Below are 14,271 nucleotides of genomic sequence, written 5' to 3' on the forward strand. Positions count from 1 at the left end.
GGTAGACACCAACAGTCCAAAAAAGAGAGACAAAACCAAAAGCTACAAAGATCTTAAAGATTTTTTTCCCCTTACCTGGTGAACTCCTAGATCTCACGAATCTGTTACCAATCAGAGGCGCTGAGGACACAGCCTGTCCAAACACCTTGTGATTATGTATTTCCTGCTGCTCAACTGTCTTTGAACTCCTGCATAGTTTTATTAATTTGCTCAAACAGCTTCCAGAACCACTCCAACCATTTTTAACCCCCCTCCCTCCTTCACAGAACTGAGGTGGACAAATTCCAGATTCACTGATCCACATTTTCCATTGAAATGCTAAGTGATATTCCACACCGCTTATAGTGTCCCCATTCTCTCTATCTCTTTTTTTTTTTTTGCAGCAGCAGTGTGTCCCCTGTGTGCTGCTGAAAGGTTTGAAAGAACTCATGGAACTCCATATGTACCTCAGGTCCGCCGGTGGGCAGGCGGAGGTTCGTGGTCCAACGCTTTACACACTCCAGACTTCACCTTGTCCACCTTGATTTTCCAGAAATGAATTCAGGTCAACGGCAGGTAAAATGCCGCAGAAATAAAATCGAAAAATTGCAGCCATTCTAAAAATAATCTCACAGTTGATGAGGTAATGTGACTCCCCCATGCCGGAGTAATTAGACGGCCATTAAGGATGTCCATATTTTCATCAGAGCTCCATCCTTCACCCCAAACATCTCAGAAAGCTCTGGGTCGAACTGTCAGATCGCAGAGATTAAAATGACTGTTTAAAGAAGTCAGTCCAGACCTGGAATGGTTTCAGCATCTGGACTGTTTTGGGTCAGCTGTGATTTCACAGGTGTCTGCTGAAGCAGAGCTTCTAGTCTCAAATCATGGATACTGTGATCCCGGTCCAATCACAAGAGAGACGGCAGCAGGTCAAAGATGTATTATTGCTCCACAAATTACAGATACAAATAAATCCTTCTTTTTTTTCCACAAGGAGAAATTAATCTACATGTAGCTTCCAAGAAAGGAAGATGATATCCTAGGTAGTGATGAAAAATAGACATTTCACAGTTTAACTTATTTTATTTACTCAAAGCACCTAGAAATAGTTGAGTCTCCATGATATTTCTAAAATAAAAGTAAAAAAAAAACCCATTAACTTCAGAATCAGAAATCAAGCTGGCTTCTTCTTTTCATCACGAAAGTGGAACCTTATGCCTGACTGCTTCTTGTTGGAATCACATTTGGAGCCACTTTCTCTGCCTCCGACTTGTTGAGCTAACCTAAGGCACCCGAAAAATATTTCCTGTCTCCGTTCCTCATAATAAACTAGAGCAGAAACCGCCGAGAACAAGATGCGGAGAGCTGATGCTTACACGGAACCACATGTAGATGCTGACGGCGGCCAAACGAGGACATTCTGGGGCATTTTTGGCAGATGGGCATCATCGCCACGTTGTTGTTGTTGTTTGTTTTGGTTTTGGTTTTTGTTTTGTTTTTTTTAAAGGGAAACTTATAACACATGCCAATTCAATACAAAAAAAAAATAAGCTCAGTTGCACTTGTAACTGAGAGAACAGGGAGAGGAACGAAAGGAGGCCATGATGGTGGTGTCAGTGGGTGTGGGTGTGGGCAGGTGGTCGCCGTGGTGACCCCATCTGACAGTTCAGAAACATCTCCAAACTCAGGAAAAGTAAGCACTCTGACCCTCTACCCCACCCCACACACCTTCTCGCCAGATTGTTGTCCTGTTAACAGGCTGGACAAAGTTTCACTTAAACATGACGAGTGACAGAACGGGTAGAAGATACTTCTGTAAGACATGAATCCATCAGTCAGTCAAGGTCGTTTGTGCAAAGCTTCTCCTCAGCGAGGCGGTTATGAAGAAAACACCACACAGTCAACAACTGGGCAAACATTACATTTTGACCAGTGCAATCGCTAAAATCAAACAAATCAATATGAAGGTCAACGTTCTCTAACCAGGTGGGTTCTGGTCTTGATTTAAAGGAGCTCAGTGTTTCGGCTGTTTCGCAGTCTTCTGGAAGTTTGTTCCAGATTTGCGGCGCATAGAAGCTGAATGCTGCTTCTCCACGTTTGGTTCTGGCTCTGGGGACGGAGAGCAGAACCAGAACCAGAACCAGAAGACCCGAGAGATCTAGAAGGCTTATGCAACAACCGCTGTTCTCTGAGCTAATTTCATCTCAATATTAATATTCAGTTTCTGATTCTCTTCATTTACAAGATTAAACTTCACTATTTACCAAACAAGACTGAAGATGACTGAAGATGGCCTCCGGGCTGTGAGGAAGAACTTCCACCTCACAGGTCCAGTTCTAGAGAGCTCTTAGCATGTATCTGTATTTATTATGGCGGTTTCCCTATTGGACTTTTAGATCATTGTCATGCATAATTTAATTTTTATGTCCTATGGATGTCTGCTGTATAACGTACAGCGGTTTGTAACTTTGACAAAAATAAATAAATTACTGTCACATGTTACATCGGAAACAGATTTTCTAAGTAATGGAATAATTTAAAGCATCTTAAGTTCTATATGTTTTGAAGTGGAGACATTTTTTTTGCAGCTCTATTACGATGTGCAAAAAGCCTTTTTAATATTAGAGGCATAATCATGAAAGCCCAACCTTTAATTTGAGGAGCTATATTTATTCAGTGGGGTCATGACCGATGTTACTTTTTTTTTTTTATTACAATTATTGATCCCCTGCTGTTAATAGTTTGGACCCCTCATCCCCTCTTTAGCCAGTAAGTCAGCCATTTTTCTAAAACATTTCATAAAGCTGAAGCATACATGTAGAAGGATTTTTAATAATTCCTCTTCACACAGTTTAAATGTCTGGTTACGGGTCGTCTCTTCACTCTCTCCTCTACAGCTTGCCACACACGTCTTCTACCATCTGATTTTGGGAACTGATGTGAAACGTTGATTTCAGCACAGAATCATTTCTGTGGTTTATCTGGACTTTCGCTCATTATTCATTTTGACCCGATTACACATTCAGCTTCACTGAATGATTCACTGAAGGTTTCATTTAAAATCTGCTGCCATTTCAAAAGGTCAGTCATGCTTGAGCTGGTTTTTTTTTTTCTTTTCTTTCTTCTTCTTATTTTTTTATTGCTTCATCGTCAGACGATTGAAAAAGCAACTCAAAGTGACACTTGACAGAAACGAAGCAACTTTTCGGGGTGGATCCTGCTGTTTCCGTCACGGCGCTTCGGGTTTCCTGCACTAATGTGAAATGCTTTTCTCAGATGCATGCTGTCATTTTTCTTGGAATGTCTTTATCGAGTGTTTGGAAATATTTAAGAAATTCTGGGAACATGATCTTGAGCGCGGTTTTAATGTCTACAGGGGAACCTGAGCCTGTCGTTTGGGATCAGAACCGACTTTTGTTTGAGAGTTTTCTAAGGATGAGATTTGGACGTTATCTTTCACTGCCTTAGAGCAGAGGAGATAAAACTGACAACTTTAGCATTTGGTGTTTAAAGAAGAACAGTTCTTTTTAGTATTATTATTATTATTCCATAAACATGCAATGCTCTGGTAATTGGACTGACCTTCATTAATGAATGCTTCGTTTTTCCGCTCCCATGAATGAGCTCTGGGTGTTGGCAGTGTTTCTGCTGCAGCACCGTTTAAAAATAACCGCCATGCCAGCAGCGAATGCCATGATTGTTGTTTTCACATTCTGTGGTGTCACCAGCAGCCGCTTTGAGCAGAAAACTTCATCCTCTGAAGCCGGCGTGGCTGCCTGTTTCATGAGGAGGTTAGCCGGCACTAAAACGTTGCTTTTACCCCGTCGGACCGGACGGTCTGAGAACGCGGCGTCTGGCACAGCCTGCAATTTACCCAGACACTGCCTCGTTGAGGTAAGAGCAGTTCATCCTCCTCCCGCATCCACAGCCCAGAATTAAAAAGAGAAATCTGTACCTGGGTTTTATTTTTTATTTTTATATACTGTATATATATATATATACAGTACAGACCAAAAGTTTGGACACAACTTTTAATTCAATGAGTTTCCTTTATTTTCATGACTATTGACATTGTAGATTCACACTGAAGGCATCAAAACTATGAATAACACATGTGGAAATATGCACTAAACAAGAAAGTGTAAAACAACTGAAAATACCCCTTATATTCTAGTTTCTTCAAAGTAGCAACCTTTTGCTGTGATTACTGCTTTGCACACACTCTGCATTTTCTTGATGAGCTTCAAGAGGTAGTCACCTGAAATGGTTTTCACTTCATAGGTGTGCCCTGTCAGGTTAATAAGTGGGATTTCTTGCCTTATAAATAGTCATGAAAATAAAGAAAACCCATTGAATTAGAAAGGTGTGTCCAAACTTTTGGTCTGTACTGTATATATACTGTTTATTCATGCAGTCAAAGAGTGTGTGAAAACATATTTTTTTAAAAAGTTATTCTTTTCAGAGCAAAAGAAATTCAACGCAACATCCAGATAAAGGAAGTACAGATACTTGCAGATTAGATAAGTGCAGCAAAGTAGTTTATTGTATTGACTCGATGGTGTCACGCTGTTTGTGGGGCTGTTACTTTTAATACGTCGTTTCCCTAAATAGCAAAAGACTGAAACACAGTTTGAGGTTTAGTCTTCATCTTGTAGCAATAACAGTCAACAGTCAAAACACTGTGTGGGGTTTTTCAACTGCTTTAGGGTCATGTTGATGAGCTGAATCCACAAGCCACCGTGGTTTTGCTCAAACAGGTCAACTTTCTGAACTGTGGAGCAACATGAGCATCAAAATGCAGGACTTGTTCTCACATCCGGATCGGTTTCCTGAGAATCTGAGATCAGTGAGCGACGAGCAGGAGGAGAGACTCCATCAGGACGGAAAAGAGACGGAGACGTGATTTTCAGTTCACATGTGCTCATTCAATTTACAGAAATCCTAGCTTGTAATATTTCATTAATACGCTCTGTTAGAAAGCAGTTTATTTTCTCCTAAAACCTTTTTTTGGGTGAGGAAAATGAACGGAAATGAACTGATGATGTCACAAAATGTCTTCAATTTAGTCAGAAGGTCAGATTTCTCTAAATCAAAATAGAATCAAATCCGACCTGAGAGAGAAAAATTGATGTGATTTTTTTTTTTTTTTTAATTCAGCGACGCAAAAATAATCCTAATTCAGCTGGAAAAACATAGACAACATTCAAAATATATTTTTTGTAGCACAGTGTAGTAGTAGTAATAATAATAATAATAATAATAGATTTATTTTGTAAACTGGTTTTTAGGAAACATTTTGTTTTGTTTTTAATTTCACACATTTCAGCTCATGTAACAAATGTTAAAGTCAGACAAAGATAATCTTAATTAAAAAAAAAATGTTGTGCATAAATGAGCTCTTTATATATCGAGAGGTAAAACGTTGAGCCCGACTCTTTGAATTCCAGCGAACCCATACAAGTCATAATGGAGTCATGGCTCCATCCAGACACAACTAATCACCGCTGAGTTCAGCTCCGTCGGCAACACCCAGGTCACATTACAACCCGATGTCTGCAATAAAAACAAATCTTTTAAAAAGCACCTGTATGACGACATGAAGTAGGCCAAAGAAATACAAGAACAGATCAGAAACAATCAGTCTGGAAATGTGGCAACACTTTATTGGAAGGGGTGTGTATAAGACTGACATGACACTGTCATAAACATGAAGGAGTCTTTATTCGTTCATTCATTCATTCGGTAAATAATGACACTTTAATGCAAAGTTTCATTAAAAGTTTAATGTAAAGTGCAAACTTTGCATTAAAAGTGTCATTATTTACTGAATGACACTTCATGATAACAGTCAAACATTCATAAAGACTCCTTCATGTTCATAACAGGTGTTATGTTTATGACAGTGTCATGTCAGTCGTCAAATGAAAGGCTACAAAACCTTTTTTTTTTTTTTTTTTTTTTTTTTACCTTGTTACGCCCCCAAGATCTAGGGGTTCTGGGGCGGTAACATAAAAATGTGTCCAGAGAAAATAAGTGGAATGTAAAATGATTTATTACAAAAAAAGATGGTTTCACAAAACCAAAACACAATACAATTTAACCCAATTAAACAAAAGAAAAGGACCAACAAATTCAAGAATTGTTAAGTGCAAATTAAATTACAAAATCTTCAAACAAGTCAGTCTAAAGTAAACTCAAAAACAATCCGAAAGGGAAAGGGGGGAAAAAAGAACACACAAAGGGAGCACCGAACCTCCCAAACACGAGCTTCTAGTTTGTCAGAACAATCTAGAGCAGACACAAAATAGTTCAAAACTACTCAAAGCAGTTACAAGTGCCAAAGATGGGGGAACAGCTTTACAAAGTCCCTTCCTGCTAGCTGCCCCACTGATAACACACAGGAGGAATGATTGCAGGAGCCTTTTATGTGGTGCAGGTGAGGCTCAGCAGCAGCTAATTGGCTTGACAATCCTCTGCTGGTCCAATGAGGTCGCTGCTTCTCTGCAGACTTCAGGCAGCCAAATAGGGAGGCATGCCCTCACAGTTGAACCTTCCTAACAAAAAGAAACCTGCACAGCCTCAACAGGCCAGGGGCCGTAACATACCTTCCCACTGCAAGATGGCTTCCCCGTTTTAATGTTTACAGCCTTGAACCTCAACTATGGAAGCAGGGTTAAATAAAAAATGACTCTTAAGCTTAATGTTAAATGTGTGCAAGTGTATGAACCAAAGATGATTTCTTTACACAGAACTAATCCGGATGATAAAATATTGCTCACAGTCCTGTGAGGTCACAGATCATTTCCAGCAGCAGCAGCAGCAGCAGCAGCAGCCTGCACAGTAAAACAGAAGCCCCAAAAACTCATAACATAATGACAGCCAGGGGGATCACAAATAAGAGCTGGAGGAGCGCAGGGGCCCGGCGTCTGAGTAATATTTCATCACAGAAAAGCTAAATAAATTCCTCGCTCCAGTCAAGTGAGACCGAGTCCATGCAGGCAGATGTAAGAGTCGGGGAACTTGCTGGAGGAATGTGGTTTTGGCTCGGAGCGAGGCCCGAGGAGAGACTGGACGTTCTTCTCACGTTAACACGTTCCGTTTAGGATTTAATCACAATCTGCCAGTGTTTGTGTGAATCAGAGAAGGCAAAAAAAAAAAAAAGAAAGAAATTTCACTCTAATTACATTTTTTTCTTCTTTCTTTCTTTTTATGAGTAGCCTGAGAAATGTTTCGAAATGATGCCATCACAGGGCAGTCGGTATTTAAATCACGAATGCACACACAGAGTCGACGCCCAGAGCGAAAACCCAAACACGGAGAGTAATGAAAGCAGAGGCCGAGAGGCGGCGTGGAGCTGCAGCGGGGGCTGGCAGGCGGCGTGGCAGAGCCGCGGCGGCCAGCTTTCAAGGCCAACAGAACCGAGGCCTCACATCATTCAATGATTCCAGCTGGAGCCAAATCCATAATTTGACCATAAATCTGAAATCGACTTGGGCACCGGCTGCCAACGCAGGAGCTCACTCTTCCAGATGTTAGTCCCGGTTCTTTTACTTTCCTTTTCCTCCCGCTCATCAGATAAATATGTATACATGTTAGGGTTCAAACTGGAACGTAAAGCTGTCCAGGTTTCACATTCCCATCACTTGGGGGTGGGGAGAAGGTTTACGGCTTGATGAAGTCAGGTCATGATTTCATTTAATGCAGCCAGCTGGTTTACGGATCAAATCCCGCCCAAAGGTAAGTCTGCAGTGGATTGATCCAATCAGGAGGGTTTCTGCTCCGTGCAACACACACTCACTGTGTTTGTTGCATGCATGCTGTTTAAATCAATTACGCGTGTAATTAATGAAGCATCCAAAACGCTTTTGTGATATTCGGGACTGGATGTACAAGGAATACTTAATTTCTTGAGAATTACTTTATGGATAGAAGCTGAAATTGATTCAGTAACAGCTAAGCTAATTCTAAGCTAATTTGTATCAAAGTGCAGTAGGCTAGTTTCTGTGTTTTCCTTTTTTCACTCATTAACTCTGAAATGGTTCATTTCACACTAAAGCTGCAGTATGTAACTTTTATAGAAATTTTTATTTTTTTACATGTTTGTGTTGAGAGTTTATGAGACAGATAAACTGTGAAAAGATCGATCTCCTCCTCCTCCCTGAGCTAGCATGGCAATCTGAAGAAATGCAAAAACAACCAATCAGAGCCAGGAGGAGGGTCTTGGCGCTGTCAATCAATCTCTCACGTACACGCTGCTCTATGTGCTAATGGTGGAGAAACAGCTCACTGTTACAGGAAAACCGTTTATCTGTCAACATTAGTGGCCATGCTAACTAGCCTGAACATTTTATGCTAGCAGCAGGATAGTAGAGAGCAAGAGGAGGAGAAATAGTGACAGTGTGTGTGTTTGCATATAATACCTTGTGTGGACCATTTTCCTGACCCATACTACGCTTCGTACCAGGCTTCGGCCCCCACAAAACACTGTTTTGGGGGCCGGGTTAGGGCAGCTGACTGGGGGCTACACATACCTCAGCCAACCTCTGCTTACTCTACGTTGAATGTTTAGTCAAATATGCAATATATTTTTTTCCAATTTTTTTTATTTACATTTTGCTTCAAACTAGAGGCAGGCTTCAAAAAAAAAAAAAAAAACTACAACAGGAGACATAAAGGTGAATTGAGAAGCTCATTTACTGAAAACTGAACTAAAACACACCGGCTCTTTATCAGCTGGTTAGAAGTTTCAGAACGTAGCCTTAAAAAGTCTGAATCTGTGACTACGTTTGGGCTTCATCTGATTTCTATCAGATATTCACACTGTCCGTAGCTGATGCCAGTAGAATAAATGGGCTTAAAAAAAAGAACAGTGAACTTCTGACTGGGAAGTCCTCTTGTTTCCATTCGATCTTGTATTTGTACTGGTGCACAAAGCCAGTCTTCAGGGGACAGAGTCCTGCAACTTTTAGATCTATTTGTGCTTTGACAAACCTAAATTAAATAATTAGGCCATTTGAGTAGGACTTTGCACAACTTGACTGCATGATGAAATGAGAAAGCCATTGGATTGAGATGCGTTGGCCCTGGGACATGTCTAAACGTTGCAGCCCACTAACCCTCACAACGGTTTGAGTTTGACAGGCCATCCAGAGATCCAATGCAGTCATAACTCAGACCATTAAACCCACAGAAGTACTTGTACTTGAACTCCACAGTGTGACTCTCGCAGCGTATGCGGTTACAAAACACTTGTCACGCCTTTGTTATTCCACATAATCTGATTGAAAGCCAATCCTCCAGCAAAGTGGATAATGCACACACACAGAGACTGAATGAAACTGAAGTATGCCGTGTTTGTGTGACCTGGGTCCAATTTCCTTGGAGAAGGGTTTAGTTGAGTTTGCTGCTCTCTCATGTGAAGGTGGGAGAGGTCCATCCAGACTTTGTATTCTTTAAATTCAGTGGCCCACTGTGGAAGGGAGCTATGTTTTCAGTTGTTGGTCATAATGGACCTAGATTCAGATCACATTTGAGACAAAAAAAGTCAACAAATGGAAAAAAGAAAGTAACCCTCCCTCGGTCTTGGCAAAGTTCTCAGGGAGAGTGCGACAGATGGCTCGGTCGGACAACGGGAGAAAGATAGGGGTGTCCCGTCAGACCGTCAGATCCCGAAATCGCAAGAAAAAACTTAATATCAAACAAAAACTTGTAAAAGCGCACCCTGCCTAGTAAGAAGCTCATGAAGAACTCGGAGAGTCCAGCCTTCTCTTCAGAGGACCAGCCATACATCTGGCTACCAAAGCAGGAGTTTTCCTGGGTCTAAAGAGAGTTATCTTCAAAGGGAATAGAACACCAGTCGTATTATGTTGGTGGTTTACAAAAAAGAAAAGGGAAACAAAAAGCACTAATCTAACCCCAAAAAGCTGAAATCAGAATGGCAAAGAAAAATAAGCAAAGGAATTACTGCACCGGGGCCACATTATTTATACAAATAATGAATTTGTTTCCGCATATATGCCAATCACCCCTCTGCACCCTCTCATCCACCTGACCCCCCCAAAAAGGAAAAGGAGTTTATAAATGATCTTTCATTGGGAGCAAAGCACCACAGTTCAGCATGTGTCTGCTACATGAAAATCTTTGAGGCATGTGGAAAACTAACACCCAGCCCATGTTGACATAAAGTGATTAGTTTATTATAGGAGCCTGTGGCCTGAGGAGGAGGAGGCGGAGGAGGAGGAGGAGGGTTTGCTTCCAGTTTGCAGCAGTAGCGGCCGGTGAGTCCTGAACCGGATAATGACGACACCGCCGAAGAATCCGCCGTGGCCCGAGGTCCGCCACACAGAACGAGAGAACCGTGAACACTGGGAATCAGGGGGGAGCGGCCGCAGGGTCGCGCCTGCCATCCTGGCCTCACCTCGCGGGCCCGAGGCACGGATGAAAGGATCTAACTCCCCCTGCCCAACCACCCAATCTCATTTTTCTCACCGTGTGGGCTGTTTTGGAAAGAGTGGGTTAAAAGAAAATTAATCAACCTCTAATTAAATTGACGGGGCATTAAATATGAGGAAACTTGACCAGCTGAGCTAACATGCTACCGAGGCCAGAGGTTCACACCAAACAGCTTTTCTCTTCACCCATGTTTAGAAAGGCTGAGAAAAATTCATTGTTTACGGAGCTGCTGAATCAGAGGTAGTAGGGAGGACTGTGTTTATGTAAAAAACTAAATTACTTTCCTTAAAATCAGCTTACGCATGACTGTTGATTGGAGCATTACTTAGTAGCTATAGCCCCACCCGAGAAGGCCTGGGCATTGTCTTCAACTTGAGAGAACTAGAATTTGTTTGACTGACCTCTGACCTCTGAACAATCTACAGGAAAACTGAAGTCCCTTCCTTAGCTTTATGGAACTTCAAAGAGCCTTAATGTGAACAAGGTACAAAAATGTAAACATCCATTTCCAAGCAAAGTGTTTCCACCTGTGGTGACGAAGCAGTCGGTTCTGGTATCAGGCCTCTGCTGCTCCGAAAGTCAATGGAAACGCTTCAGACCTGGGCGTTGGTGAACTTCAGAGGATGGACGCAACGAGAGTAAACGCCACTTCACCTCCGAACGCAACCGATCTACAAACCTACAGGTTTCACTCTGCACCGCTCTGAAACAAAAACTCTCGGTTTTATTCACTGAGGTTTCCCTCCCCTTGACTGAAAGACCCTAAGCCCCGATCCAAACGAACTGCAGTCTGAACTTTTTTTTTTATTATTCTTATTCTTATTCATTTTTATTGCGCTTAGATCTCCGTTTGGCAAAGTTGCCTCATTCTTTTCTACAACATCAGTTCATGTGACGAAGCTGGAGAAACATCTTTCCAATCCTCCTCACTCTTACTTTATAAGTCAGCATGACAAAACACTCGCCTGATAGCAGCGAGCATGATAAAGTGAGTGATGTGAAGGAACTCGACACCTTATGAAACCATGGCCGGCGTCTCGTAGCACGGCGGAGAGGCGAGGCCGCGCTAATGCGAGACAGATCCGCTCTCTCGGCCGAGTGTCTTGTTTGCGGGCTCACACAAAGATCCTGCATCAGACAGTTGACCGACAAACGCGTTGCGTTATTGGCCTGTGTTGCTTTTAGCAGTTGAAGCAACACTTAGCAAATCCCAACGGGTTTTCCGACTCGCAGCCAGAGTGCTTTCATCTTCGGTTGTGGCAGCATTCAGGGATCAAGGCAAAACTCGGCGTAATATCTCCAGGTGTTTTCATGCCTTTCTAACCCACAGATTTTGGCTGGATCTTTACATTCTTTTTTTTTTTCTTTTTCTCTCTGGCTAGCATGTTATCACCGCTAATGAAAGCATGACAAGGCCATGGTCTGCTACTTCTGCTTCTTTTGGAAAGTACATTTCCTGATTATTCAGGACAGTCATGTTTGGCGCATCAAGCCGTTCCTGAACCAACATATTCGTGGCTCACTTCGGCTGAGAAGGTTCCTGACTGACTGGCCCACCTTTAGCTGCTCAGTTGGAATGCGAATGAAAAACACCAGCCTATAAATAAATGCATACACACAGTGCTAACATGGCTATTTTTATTCTCAGATGGCCACTATAATTTACAGCAAGAATATGTACACATAAACTATAACATAAAATCGAACTATATCTCACCTGGGTCATCTTTAGCCTCAGTCCATGCAATAAATTTGCACTGTTAATATGTAGAGGGTTGTGTGAATAACGTGACAGCCATAGCAACAACAACATTTGGAAGGTAGAAACATAAACAATGGTAACGCCGCTAAAGCTGCTATAAGCAGCGTCATCTGACCTCGCATCATGTCTGACGGAGGTACCAGACCCAGAACCAGAGGGAGTTTTATGTTGGTTGCTGGACATGTTTGCATTTGTAATGAATTTTCTGTAATCCCTTGATGAAACATTAGGAAGAATGTCCGTTACCAAAAAAAAAACACACACATACACACACACACACACACTTCTGTTGGCCACAAGCAACTCAGAAAGGCTTAATGTTAGGCTGCTTTATCCCATAACAGTGGCTGTACAGTGAGTCACGGTGTATTTACCAAAAGAAATTATTGTACAAATACTAACTACATCCTCTCAAATCATTTGAATGAATCAATGACCAAGTAACGTGGATTATAAACTCCAAATTAGATTGTTAGACAAGTAGTTCTGCTGACACTCAAATATTATTATTTAAGGATGTTTGTCGCTCAGTCCCTGCTGCCTTGTGCTTTTTCATGTCATGTAATATTGATATTTTTTAGCTTTGCCTCACGTTGTAATGCTATTCCCTTACTTAGAGTGTTGCCTTGATTCTTTCTTGCAAGTCTGAGAAATCCTTTAATCTCCTGTGGCAACCAGTCAGCTGTGCAGAACATCTGGGTGGACCTAGCCCCGCCTTCAAGGACGAAGCTTCTCCTCTTCATTTTTCAAGTTTTAGAGCTTCCGCCTCAGAGCAGCCCTTCCGGCGCCTCCGCCACTCAGCTCCTGCAGACTAGCCAGCAGCAATCAGCAAACACCTGGTGGAACTGTACATCTTCTGAGCTCTTTATAGGAGCTACTTCTCAGTGCATCACTGGTAAAAATGTTAAAGGGTTAATAGAGGAGCCATGTTGTGATGACTTCCTGAAGGCGGAGTTTCAGAAAAAGCTGGAGTTTCTTATAGAGACAGAGGCCCAATTTCAAGGTGTTAAATTACAAAGTAAAATTTATTTTAAGTCATATTTTATATAAACAGTATTTTAATAACAACTGAGGGTAACTTGATAGTGCTATAAAATGGCTATGTGTGGTTGGAAAGCCCCTTTAACCTGTGTACAAATCTATTTAGTGACTTTATGTAAAGAAGCCCAGCAACCCAAGCACCACAACACGACATATTCCGTCTGATGTATCATTTTCACTCAGAACACTCAGGTGGAACCTTTTGGGAAAAGTATTTTACTCCTTCCAAGTGATCAAGTCAGAGGGTTCTTCTGGACTTAAATGTCCAAAGTATGGTGGGCTCATCAAACAGCACTTAAATGAGAAGTGATTTTCCAATGAGAGATCAGAGTCCAAATGCAGAGACTAGTACTTCATGCCAGCATCAGTTTTTGGGGCCAGATTTCTCAGTCATTTGAATCTGCTTTGCCTGAGCCTGAAGTGAAAACGGAAAACCTGATGAAACCAGACTTGACTGCAGTTCAGGACTTTGTAATCAGCGATAAAACAGGTTAAGAGGAGAGAAGGGCAGTTGTGGCTCAAGCCACGACTACAACATCCTGAACAGAGGACCAAACCTTACAGCCACTGAGCTGCTGCCAAGAGAGCTGACCCATGTTAAATCAGTTCAGTGTTCCCCAGAGAGACTCTGTACGGTTCTGTTGTAAACTTGGTGATTGGAAGGACAGACTTGGAGAAAGACAAAGGACAGAGGACATGAAGAGTGGAGCAGTTTAACAGCCCTCTAATATCAGTCGGTCACTTTTAGTTTGACCACATAATCTTCAGTCTGAGGAAGGATTTGTCATTTCTGGTGGAGCTTTCTGAAGGTCAGGAGGAACGGTGCCGGTTCAGGAACACCTGGGACTTTTAACAAGACCCAACAGGCTCATGATGGACGGACTTAGAGAAAGATTCTCCACCCTCATCACGCTCCAACGGTGTCTGCTCAGATCACACAGGATCAGATGGTCACTGGGGAAGTAAAGTCACTCTGCCATGTGGTATAAAGATGAAATATGATAAATTGAAGTGAGATATTTCTCCTTCTTCTT

The sequence above is a fragment of the Xiphophorus hellerii genome, chromosome 21 (genome assembly GCF_003331165.1).
Source record: "Xiphophorus hellerii strain 12219 chromosome 21, Xiphophorus_hellerii-4.1, whole genome shotgun sequence".
NCBI lineage: Eukaryota > Metazoa > Chordata > Actinopteri > Cyprinodontiformes > Poeciliidae > Xiphophorus > Xiphophorus hellerii.